The sequence below is a fragment of the Branchiostoma floridae genome, chromosome 13 (genome assembly GCF_000003815.2).
Source record: "Branchiostoma floridae strain S238N-H82 chromosome 13, Bfl_VNyyK, whole genome shotgun sequence".
NCBI classification, from domain to species: domain Eukaryota; kingdom Metazoa; phylum Chordata; class Leptocardii; order Amphioxiformes; family Branchiostomatidae; genus Branchiostoma; species Branchiostoma floridae.
This window is the reverse complement of record NC_049991.1, coordinates 17812780-17825140: the sequence shown is the minus strand read 5'-3', so window position 1 is coordinate 17825140 and position 12361 is coordinate 17812780. Positions and strand designations below refer to the sequence as shown.

Here is a 12361-nt window from a genome sequence, read left to right as displayed (position 1 = left end):
ATTCATAACTCTCTGAAACAGTATTATATTTCCTACATTTTGATGTGCAAAGGAATGTATTTAGCAAAGTTTTAGAACAGTGCATCCGACCAAAGGACACCTGGATGGATGCCTGGCTAAAAGCCTGATTACGTAATTCAAAATCAGCTTCAGCAGTCTTGACAGGTAATACCACTCCTTGCAAAATATATCTTATATAACTTAAAGTTAAAGAACCATAGATCATCTATATCTAGTCTAGACAGAACATTTAGGCTTTAGAATGTCCCTTTGAAGAACTGCTACTTTCAACTTAGAGCGGACATCTTTAGAAGTACTGTCCTTTAATCATCGCACAAGTCCTACAGGGCTCGGAAGACCAAGGGCTCTTACTAGTACATGTATTATGAATTACCTACCTATGTGCCAAACAGCATACCAATTCATAACAATTTAAGCATTTCTACACTGTAGATCAATAATCACACTTCTTGTGCTACTTTTAGTATTGGGACAAAAACACACTCACACAATGTAGGTGATAAAATAAGCGGAGATCCATTTCATTTCATCAAAAATTTTCCAAATTGCATTTCAAGTATTTCTAGTACTAGTCCTGAACCTTAAAAAAGCAAAACCCCAGGCCCTACAGCATCGCATTACAGGAAAAATACTTTCAACTCTCTTCCCATCATCAGGGGAAAGACTATCAACAGGCCAATCATCATCATGAACACCCGCTGGGCAGATACCTCCATCTCATCATGCTGCAAGATTACAAGTTTAAAACAAACAGATTCAGTGTAATAAATTAGCTACATATATCAAATAGCATACAAAAGCAATGCTATTTGTAATGAAACTCTGTGTGCTACATGTAGTAGTAACTGACATGGAAAGCAATGACGGCCCACCTCAGTAACATTAACTGACATTTCGCGAGGATGATGATGATATCATGAACATGCTACATACATGTATGCAACAAAACACCCACAAACTTTACAAATTTTTTTACAAATTGCATTCAAATTGCAAGTCTTTCTAGTCCTGACCCTTAAAAGAGTAAAACCCCTACAGTATTTACAATTACATTACAGGAAAAATACTGTAAACTGCACGGAATGTACTTCATACTCTCTTCCCATCATCAGGGAACGACTATCAACAGGCCAATCATCATCATGAACACCCGCTGGGCAGACTCCTCCATCTCATCATGCTGCAAGATTGCAAGTTTAAAACAAACAGATTCTGTGTAATAAATTACTCTCATGTCCCTAATAAACATACCTTCCGGAATAAACATACCCCCCGGACAAATCTTCAAAATCTAATAAACATACCCCCCGGAATAAACATACCCCCCAGAAAATGACCAAATTGACATGACGTAGACTGTGTCCATGCTACTTCTGTTCAAGGGAAAGAAGATAATAAGCAGGTAGGTTATTTTCATTTACTTATACCTGATCACCAAATCAGTTAAATATAGCTGTATGAATAATGAATATTGAATAACTATAGATATCTTGTTCAAATCATAATATTTTCTCCATTTTCTAATGAAAGGTATACATACTCCTAACCGGGGGCCAACAGTGCTTTCAAATTCAACATGTGAAAATTTACATGATACATGAATTTTCTACTCAGAACTTGAAGCAAGTAATCAATAAATATTTTTGTACATTACTTAAAATTACTGGCATATCAATAAAATCATTATAAATATAGCTCCAAGTACTCAACCATATATGTTTTAGACATAACCACCAATTAAAACACACATCAACACTCCCAAAATGGACACAAACTGTTCACAAAGTTTTTGTGAGAGCTCGTCTGTGAAGTAGCCCAGCATTCAGGCCACAAATACTAAATATGTTACAGATTATACAGATATTTTGACACTAGAAACCGCTAAAATTTTATGATTATTTCTGAAATTCAACACTCTGAAAATATATATGACATTTTGAGCCCATCATTACACCGAAATAAAATCATTTTCACCCGTTTACGGCCTCATTTTAGTGATTCGAATCTGGCTCGCAACAGGGTGCTAGCTTTACTGTCAGTGCGTGTTATTCCTGGCAGCCATGTTGGATCAGTTTCCGTCTTTTTCTTCAAGTTTAAAGCTGTTTTTACTGACGGATTTCTGCTGTTTTTGGAGAATTTGCGACCCCAAAACTCACATTACAAGGGAAAGAAGGTTCTAATTGTTGTTTCTTATGTGAAGGAATTATTCGTCCGCCCCGTTGTCGCTGCCGATAGCGCATGGAACCACATGGTCGGAAATATACTGTACATGCTATTTAAATTATGTGATCAGTGTGTTCATTTACGATGTAAATAGAGACTGTAAAAGTTGTTTATATAAAAAATTGTGCTTCAAAACGTCAGTGTGGCGGCTTATTTTCCCAATAATAACATTAACTTTGTGCATTCATAGCGAAATCGACCGATATTTTACATAATCGCTAGGATGTTTGGGTCACAGTGGAGGGGAAATCCGAGCTGCTTCGGCCGAATAGTGAATTTTGAGCAAAAATACCGCGGACATATGGACAGAAAACCTCAAACTTTTTATTATGCGGTTGTCCCTGGTTAGCAAAGCCCCAATTTTCAAAAAAATAATAAACGTACCGTCCCAAATAAGAACGTACCGGGTGGAATTTTCCTGGGAAAAAAATAAACGTCCCGGTACGTTTATTAGGGACATGAGAGTAGCTACATATATCAAATAGCATACAAAAGCAATGCTATTTGTAATGATACTAGATGTGTGCTACATGTAGTAGTAACAGACATGGAAAGCAATGACGGCCCACCTCAGTAACATTAATTGACATTCGGCGAGGATAATGATGATATCATGAACATTCTAATATCCTACTACATGTATGCAACAAAACACCCACAAACTTTACAAAGTTTTTACGAAATTGCATTCAAATTACAAGTCTTTCTAGTCCTGACCCTTAAAAGAGTAAAACCCCTACAGTATTTACAATTACATTACAGAAAAAAAACTCTAAACTGCACGGAATGTACTTCATACTCTCTTCCCATCATCAGGGGAAAGACTATCAACAGGCTAATCATCATCATGAACACCCACTGGGCAGACTCCTCCATCTCATCATGCTGACCATAGAGGGGAATGGGAACTCTTCATGCGCCACCTTAATAGACATGTCTACATGTAATGTCTGTATTAATAGTCTGAAACACCCGGTGGGGGAACATTCTGTCTTTGTACTTCGTTGCTAAAATGGTATGGTACTGTCATTCGTGGCACTGTTGGTGATATATTTGTTGTGAGTTGTTACAAATGTAGAGATGTGCACATTTTACATGGATACAGGGGCATCCTTTAGCCTCCATATAGCAGGCTCTCTTAGCCTGAGTACCATCCTCCGTAGTGACCGCTGGCTCAATTAACTTTCCCTTGCATCATACTTTCATAGCAGGCTTTTTAGCTAGGCATGCGTCAACGCGTCATCTGGACGCACTTTTCTTAGAATAACAAGAAACTTTATGCCCCTGGACGCCCTTATACTGGGGAGAAAATGTCTGACAAGCATGAAATTCTGATTGACCAGGGATGCTACCAGGTCATCTGTGGTCACAGTCTTCTACTCTGACCTCTGGAACAGTATTTTAGCCTCTTGGGATACCTAAGAATGCCCTTTTTTAACTTAAAATCATCAAAAACTCTGCACTCATCACAATTTCATGGCAAGCGAAAGTGTATTATGAGCACAAAAAAAAGACCCAGCTCTCTGGGTCAACTAAGCTAGACTAGTAGAGGCATCCATTTGATAGGGGAGTATCATGAAAGGCTGTGCAGGCATTTGATTAAATCATAATTAGAAAGCGCTTCTAATGTAATGGTAATCTTCTTAGCAATCATTGATAATTAGACAATTACGAAGCCTTGAAAGCTTGACTAAATGTTGTTTGTGAGATGACACCAAATGACTCTATGTTGAGCTGGTATAATGTGTTTTTCATACACAACTGTACCATTTGACCTTGTCTGGTTTGAATATTAAGCACCTCAATTTCTATTACCAAGAACTGCTGTTACATAAGCGCGATGTTTGTGAAAGCACTACGATTACATGGCAAAGTCCAGCAGCTGCAGCTGCCATCCAAATGGTCACCCATCAACAAAAACAACATTTCTCACATTTCAACTCCTTCTTTACGCACCAACCGTTGTTCAAACTCCGCACTTTGAAGTGGATATAATAAAACAGAAGTGTTAAATGGTTCGGTGCACTTTCTGACCAATTTGAAAGGGCTGTCTGAAACTTTTTTTGTCCAGTTTTACGGTCTGACTACCTCCTCGCCAATAAGGCTGAACGGTGGAAGTGTTTGGAAACCAACACTGGGCCAGTCAAAGTACAGTTTGCCAGTTTGTCCGACAAACATGGCTGATTATACACTGCGTTGTGCATTGTGGACAGTGACACGCCGTCCTGCCGAGCACAAATAAACCTGCCAGGTCTGGCCTCACTGCTGTTTGGGAACTCCAGACATAAAAGCTGAGTAAGAGAAATTCCATGACACATTCACAGGTCAAATTCAGTTTGTTTAACAACCACAGCCACTGTATTCAGTAATAAAGGGTTATCTACAGTAGCTATATTGTAGAAACCCCTCCAATGATTGTGAAAAGACCATTTTCATCCCATACTAGGTACCCTTGTATTAGTAGATTAGCCTTATAGAACTGTAGTTATATAGACGCCATGTTTTGTACCTTGCGCAAGCTTGCAATTTCAAAGTTTCAAAATTGCCTGCATATCAATGTATTACTGCCGATCCAATACAAAACTGTACTCAATGAAAATGATCAGGTCTAATTTCTCAATTTTCCACATCTGCAGTCCCAGTTATTAATATTATTCAAATATGGTAAAAAGCAAAGGCTATAATCAGTTGGACAAAGAGACTCAAAAGAAAAAGACAGTACCAATTTGTTACCTCGGTCCTAAGACGTTAACTGGGCAAAAAACTGAGGAAGATGGAAACAGAGCGTTACTTTGATAGGAGGATTTTGGCATCTCACTAATTCATTCCCTACCAACTTCTGTACCAATACATACATTAAAAAATACTATGTACTTTTCACTCTGATCTGACTTCCTGTTGATATTTCATTGCACAATAATATTTCTTTAAATCTGACAGCCAACAAATTAGATTTGTGTGTCTAAGCATTGCAATATTACATAACAATTATTTTTAATCTAACAACCAACTAGTTAAATTTGTGTGGCCTAAGCATTACCATATTACATAAGAATTGCAACCATGACATAAATGCCAGACGCATCTGTCATGGGTCATCAACAAATAACAATAAGATGCCATCCAATACACATTGGCTTCACAATAACCTGACCTACAAACGCTCACAATGGCCTGAAAAAGAATTATCCAATTGGCAATCGGATATGGGATGTTTACCCAATGCTGTCAAAGATTTACACATATACTAGTAGGAGGTTCCACAGTTATGATCCTGTGTATGTAAACAGAGCTATTGATGTACAATAACACACCATATGGCTATCCATGTGGGGAAACAACATGATCTCGGCTTAATCAGGAAGCCAATATCGTGGCCACGATAGGGTCTAAAACAGATAAGGTCATTCCAGACTTTTGTTGGATTGAATAGATTGAATTGACTGAAAATGGCCCATAGCCACAGCCCCATAATGACCATCTGGAAGGAAAACTTTAAGTTTATTAACAAAGTTTAAAATGTCTTCTCCTCTATTGATACCAGTACTAGTACTGTACATGCAGTACTACTACTGGAGTCAGTCCTTTTAAATTTCCTTGTCACAGACATTCAGAGGATTGCTCCTCACATTCTATACTACTTTGTAAATTTCACAGATAATTCTTTGATATAAGAAGAAATGCACTAATATTGCACTAAATGATGCACTAATATTGGTCACTGCGCAACTGCTAATACTAGTAATAGTCCACTTTGTGGGCTAAGTATATACATATAGTATTGAAGATGATGATAAGAAATCCTTATAAAAAGCAACACTTACATGCTGATTTTATTTTTGATTTTCTGGGCGTATCTTTTCATACAAATGCAAGAACAGCACGATACTTCCAATCTTAATTAGTATTATATAGTAGACCACTACTTCAGAAATATTATCACAGACGGTCCTTATGGCTATTACTAAGTATTTGGAATTTTGCCCTCTTACAAAATTCTGAAGTGGCTGTGAGGCTACCTAAAAACTGTAGCACTAAGGGCTCTAGTCTAGACTAGGGGCTCTACAAGTTAGAGTAATTGTACATGTTCATGTGCAAAAAAACAGTTACACCACTTCAAAATTCTTTATTCAAAGTCTTAATCTTTTTTTGACGGACAAAAGTCGTGTTGAGATGTTTAGGATTTGCTGCCATTATGAGTAGCTCAAAGTTCACTCAGACTGGAGAAGTACAGAACAATGACATGATTGACACCAGGGACCAAAGGTGGTCTGTTCCCCACCAGAGTATCAACAGAGAGGGGGGCGGAACAGGTCACACGTGCACCTGCAGCCAGGGATCAATTCTATTGGTTTACGACACCATAATAAAGAATTGCTAGCAAAGCTATAGATTTTAATACTTTTACAATCATTAGGATATAAATGCCAGCCGAAATCTACGTGAATTCTAAAAAATGAAGTCAAACTATATACAGTCTTACAGACCTGTACATTTAAATCTTAAAAAAACATAATATTCTTATTCATGAGGCTAAACTCTTCTGCATAAATGAAGACTTTGTTGGTACAAGTAAGTTTTGTCCCCAATTAAAGCAAACGTGACTACATTCACTTAAACTTAAAGATCATACACCTCGTTTCACAAAAAGACAGCATGCCTCCAACCAAGAAGCAAAAATGACCTTTACTACATGTGCAGAGGTCAACTGTAACTCAAGGACAAAGAAGACACGGTGCATTGTGTGTGAATTGCCGATCCTTCACACCTCACTGTCTTGCGTGCTCATGCATTATTTACACCTGGTGACCCGCACAAGACCTTTATACACAACAGGTATCACTGTTGATGCTTCACTAAGGAGGTCTTTTTTAAACTCCTTGCTCACAACAGACCAGTTTTGGGGGTGTCTCTCTGTCTATTTGACAGTGACAGTGTGTACATGTGTTTCTGACCTAAAGAAGAAGGGGTAAAGGGGGTGAAGTCTGCCATCTCTGATTGCCTTGTTTGGCAGGGGGTGGGGGGTGGTAAGCAATTACGATATTGCACATATTAGTAAAATTATGTCTGATTCAATTCAGGGGATGTACTGTAGTGAGTGCTTTTTAAGCTTTCAATATATGTCTCTCTATGTCCGAAAGTGTGGCAAAATTCACTGCTGCTTTCATTAAAAGAATCATTCATACTCATAGACCAACAATTAATTGTGTTGATTTAGGCGGAAAGCGTAAATGAAATAATTTACTGCGCATGAGCCATAACCTATGCCCTCGGGCTCACGTGATTCTCCTGTCTCCCATGTAAAGCAGTCCGAGAGGACGTAGATCGCAGAGTTAACTTTTATGCAATTTTTTGTGCAAGTTTACGCGATTCGACATGCCAAAACGGGCCAAAAAATGTCCCGGGTGCGGGCAAGACAACTCCCTTCACCCCAACGGCAGAGGTAACAAGCACTGTAAGGGGATCAGCCAGCCTGTCCACCCTGTCCACTCTGACACGGAGTCGGAAGAGGCCACGCCGCCGGCGGGCGGCAAGGTCAAAGCCACCGCGGATCTGGAGAGGCGAAAAGCCGAGTTACAAGAGCAGCTTAAGCAAGCCCGTTTGGAGAAGGAAGTCGCCGAGTTGGAGGAAGAGCTCAAGAAGGCACGCTGCAGCACAGAACCCGCCAAAGAGACCGATCCTACTCTTCCAAAGCCGCCGGAGCTGCACACGAAAGACCCCGCGCACACGAGTTTGTTGGGCCCCGGCGATATCACGTTACAGCAGTTACGTGACAACAGTCCTCTGCAGGCGGAAGTGACCGCAAAGTATCCAGACCTTATCGGCTCTCGGAAGAAGACAGAAGGTAAGACCCTCTCCCCTGAGGCTTTCGTGTACAGTTTCGAGTCAGCAGAACCGACGATGTATGACGAGCTTACGATGGAGGAGTTTTTAGTTGGAAGCATGGGCTTGTTGCAAACAGCCGTCGCCTCCATGTCACAGTGGGAATTGGCGGGAAGGCTGTCTATCCTCCAATGCGCCTGTACGAAGTTGGCTAGATACAAGTGGTCAGTCGTGAGGAGCTTTCACGCAGCAGCGTTGCGGGAGGCGTTACAAAAACCGGGCTCCTGGTCGGCGGACTGGACCCACTTAAAAGAGATGTACTTTGATGCGGACCCGACACGTCTCAAGCCTTCTAGTGCAGCGACCAGTCAGGCACCCGCCGAAAAACCAAAGGCACCTAAGTTTTGCTGGGCCTTCAACAAGAATGACTGCAGCGTCGCGTCCTGCGGGTTTGAGCATGCCTGTTCCTTCTGCTGGAAAAGACTGAACAGAAAATACAAGCATTCTGAGACCGATTGTGAAAGGAAGAAGACAGATGCAAAGCGGTCTACCGGCGCCCAAGCCGCCGGGAGCACGGCCTGACAAACTCCCGGACAAGGAAGCGCGGGGATCGGTAGAGTCACCGATTTAGTAGACGCGCAACAAACTGTGAGTAGTGTCTTTGTTGGTGCCGATATCTTTGCCTCCCGAGAGGTTTCTGTTCCTGTTAGTTTTCGGGTTTCGCATAAAACCCGCGGTATTCATGTTGACGACCTTCCTCCGACGGAAGGTAGTGCAATGTTGCACATGCAGGATGGTACGAGTTCATGTGACTTTGCTTCTCGTGACGATGACAGGGGTGAGGAGATGGACTCAACTGCTGCGACAAAAGCAGGTGCTGTTTTGCACAATAGGGACAGTATGTCTGAACTTGGTATCGATGGTAGTTTGCCGGCTTCGCAGAAAAACCGGAGTGATTATGTAGCCTTATTTACTTCAATAGAAGACGGTGCAGCCTTCCACCTTCGGGAAGGCACAAGTACATGTGCCTTCAACTCTCGTGATGATAATTATGGGGGAGGCTTCGGTGAAGTTTACTTTGACCTGCCCACTTCTACTGGCAGCACTCAGGTGCCGCACATTCCGGACAGTGGTTCATGGCCTTCGACAATTGGCGATCGTGGGTCGCATATCTGGGACATCCGGTTACAGGATTTCCACGGAAGCAGCAACGTCAGGAGTTTCAAGACTGACATGCACACAGCTGTGCAGCATGACTTATTGGATTATCAGCACTGGCACGACAGAGTAATAGAGTCTGGTGTATACAATTTTCAAGGTGAGCGCATTCCCGTACCGAGCAAACTGCATATCAGCGCCTGGCGCGCACTGTTGGAGGGTTATCACGACAAAGACCTTTGTGACTTACTGGAGTTCGGATTCCCGGTGAACTATGATCGCTCGGACCCACCACAGGTACCGCATACCAATCACCCCTCGGCCATCCAACACGCCAGCCATGTGGACGCCTATATCCAAAAAGAGCTGTCACACGGCGCGACAATAGGCCCGTTGCCGCTCGGGTTTTTCATGCCAACCTTGGTGTGCAATCCACTACAAACAGTGCCCAAGAAAGACACACAAGATCGCAGAATCGTGGTGGACTTCAGCTACCCGGATGGTTCTTCGGTCAATGATGGCATTCCCAAAGGTACGTACCTGGGTGTGACACGCCGGTTGCGGTACCCTTCTATCGACGACTTCACCGCCTTGGTAGTCAAACACGGTACAGGCTGCTTGATGTTTAAAAGAGACTTACGCAGGGCGTATAGGCAATTGTTCGTGGATCCAGCAGATTACCATCTCCTGGGTTTTTCCTGGCGAGGCAGTACCTACGCGGACGTGGCCTTGCCGTTCGGTCTGCGCTCGTCAGCGCAAGCCTGTCAGCGTGTAACAGACGCCGTCACGCACATCTACGCAGGACTTGGGTTCTCCTGTGTGAATTATCTGGACGATTTCGGTGGCGCAGACTCCCCACAGAGGGCGGGGGATGCGTACAACACACTTGGCCTTCTCCTCCAGACATTGGTATTGACTGAGGCAGACGACAAGGCCAGCCCTCCATCTACTCGCATGACGTTCCTCGGGCGTACCGTGGATTCAGTACGCATGACTATAGAGGTTACACCGGACAGGCTGACAGACACCATGGCAGAATTACATTGTTGGTCGTCCAAGACTCTCGTGCGCAGGCAAGAAGTGGAGTCGTTGCTCGGTAAGCTTCACTTCGTAGCCTCTTGTGTCAAGCCAGGACGGCTCTTCGTGTCGCGCATGATTCTCTTCCTCCGGCGCTATAAGGACAGGCGTGAGAGGTTGAGCATTAGCGAAGAGTTCCGCAAAGATCTGCTCTGGTGGGCCACGTTCTTACCTACCTACAACGGCGTGTCACTGATATCGCACGCCGCCTGGTCAGACCCTGATGCAGTCTTCAGCTCGGACGCCTGCTTATCCGGCTGCGGCGGTTTTCTGCAAGGGTCCGGCGAGTACTTCCACGCGTCATTCCCGCCGTCTCTCCTCGAGTCGCAGCCATGCATCAACAGTTTGGAACTCTTGTCAATATTGGTGTGCGTCAGGTTGTGGGGCAAGTACTGGGCCGGGCGCAGAATCGTAGTCATGTGTGACAATGAAGCCGCTGTAACGGTGTTGAACTCTGGTAGGAGTCGTGCGACCTTCCTGCAAACCTGCCTGAGAAATTTGTGGCTATGCACCGCCGCTTGGCAGTTCGAACTCAGGGCTATACATATCCCTGGTCTGGATAATCGGCTTGCTGACCACCTCAGTCGCTGGTCAACCTCTGCGTATCATGCGAATGAATTCCAGCGTCTGACAGCAGGCCAGCACACTTCTAGCGTAGACGTTACCGCTCAACACTTCGAGCTATTGACTCAGTTGTAACTTTTTCAGGTCTACAGTCGCCATTGCAGCTGCTGGACTCCGAGGTTGACCAGGCCAAGAAGTCAGCCTTCGCAGCAGGCACCTACAGCAATTTCCGAACCCAGTGGAGAGCGTTCCTGTTATTCTGCGAGTTTTTCGGACTTCCTGCAATTCCTACAGACTCTAAGACACTCACCAGGTTCGCGCAGTTCCTATCCCGCTCGCTGAAGAGCCCGAACAGTGTCCAGCTTTATGTTCATGGAGCGCGAACGCTGCAGCGCTTCCACGGCTTTGAGCCCCCACCAGCAGGCGGCTTCGAGCTCAAACTAGTCATTAATTCCATCCGCAGGTCCTCCTCTCATGTGCCGCAGCAAAAGCTCCCAATCACTCCAGCCATCTTGCTACGCATCCGTGAAGAGTTGGACTTGACGAGACCTCTGCACGCGACGCTGTGGGCCGCCTTCTGTGTAGCGTTTTTCTCTTTACTCCGTAAGTCCAATCTGGTTCCAAAATCGCAGTCCTCCTTCGACCCAGCCAAACATCTGACACGCCGGGCCATCCAAGTCTCCGGGGACTGTGTAGTTCTTCGTGTCACGTGGTCTAAGACCATACAATTCCGGCAAAAGGTGCTGCTACTTCCTCTACCAGATCTGACGGGACATCCTCTGTGCCCGAAACACGCGTACCTTCACATGTGTAATATGATCCGGGCCCCCCTCGATGCACCTGCCTTTCTTGTACCCAGCACCGGCGGAGGTCTCACGTCCCTGACACATGACACCCTCGTCAAACATCTGAAGACGCTCCTCTACGCGGTCGGCTTACCTCCAAGCAGCTACTCCGGCCACAGCTTCCGGCGTGGCGGTGCGACCTACGCCTGGCATTGCGGGGCGGACCCGCAAGTGCTGAAGCTGCTGGGTGACTGGTCTTCGGACGCTTTCCAGGCTTACCTCGACTGCACCTTCGACCAGAGATATGAGTTCGCGCAGCTGCTCGCCGGCAAAATAAAGAGTGGTATCCTAGCTATATAGACACTAAGTTCTCTACACGCTCCACTCTACCGCAGACTCTCAGTAGCTATACCCACAGAATTAGTCTGTGCGGTACCATTGTATAGCCATGTTCAGCTTATTGTGAGTGAGAGTTTCCACAATTGTACGCAAGCCTAGGCAGCCGTTGTGCCATTATATGGACGTTACTGGTTACAGTATAGGTTTAGGCGATTCTAGTTCACCCTTCAGCCCGCAGCAGCATTGTGTTTGTTCAGCTGCAGTCGAACCTCAGTGCACATGCCACGTCTTGCATATGTAGCTACAGTTGGGCACGTCACCTTGTTAATTATATATGTAGCTTACGAAGAAGTACCGGTATAACGCCTTGT

General features: G+C 44.2%; 1 protein-coding gene across 4 annotated transcripts in view; it reads right to left on the bottom strand.

The window, feature by feature from the left end:
- LOC118429731 (rab11 family-interacting protein 4B-like) overlaps positions 1–12361 on the bottom strand; it is a 193631-nt gene that overhangs the window by 104415 nt on the left and 76855 nt on the right. The window lies entirely within an intron of this gene.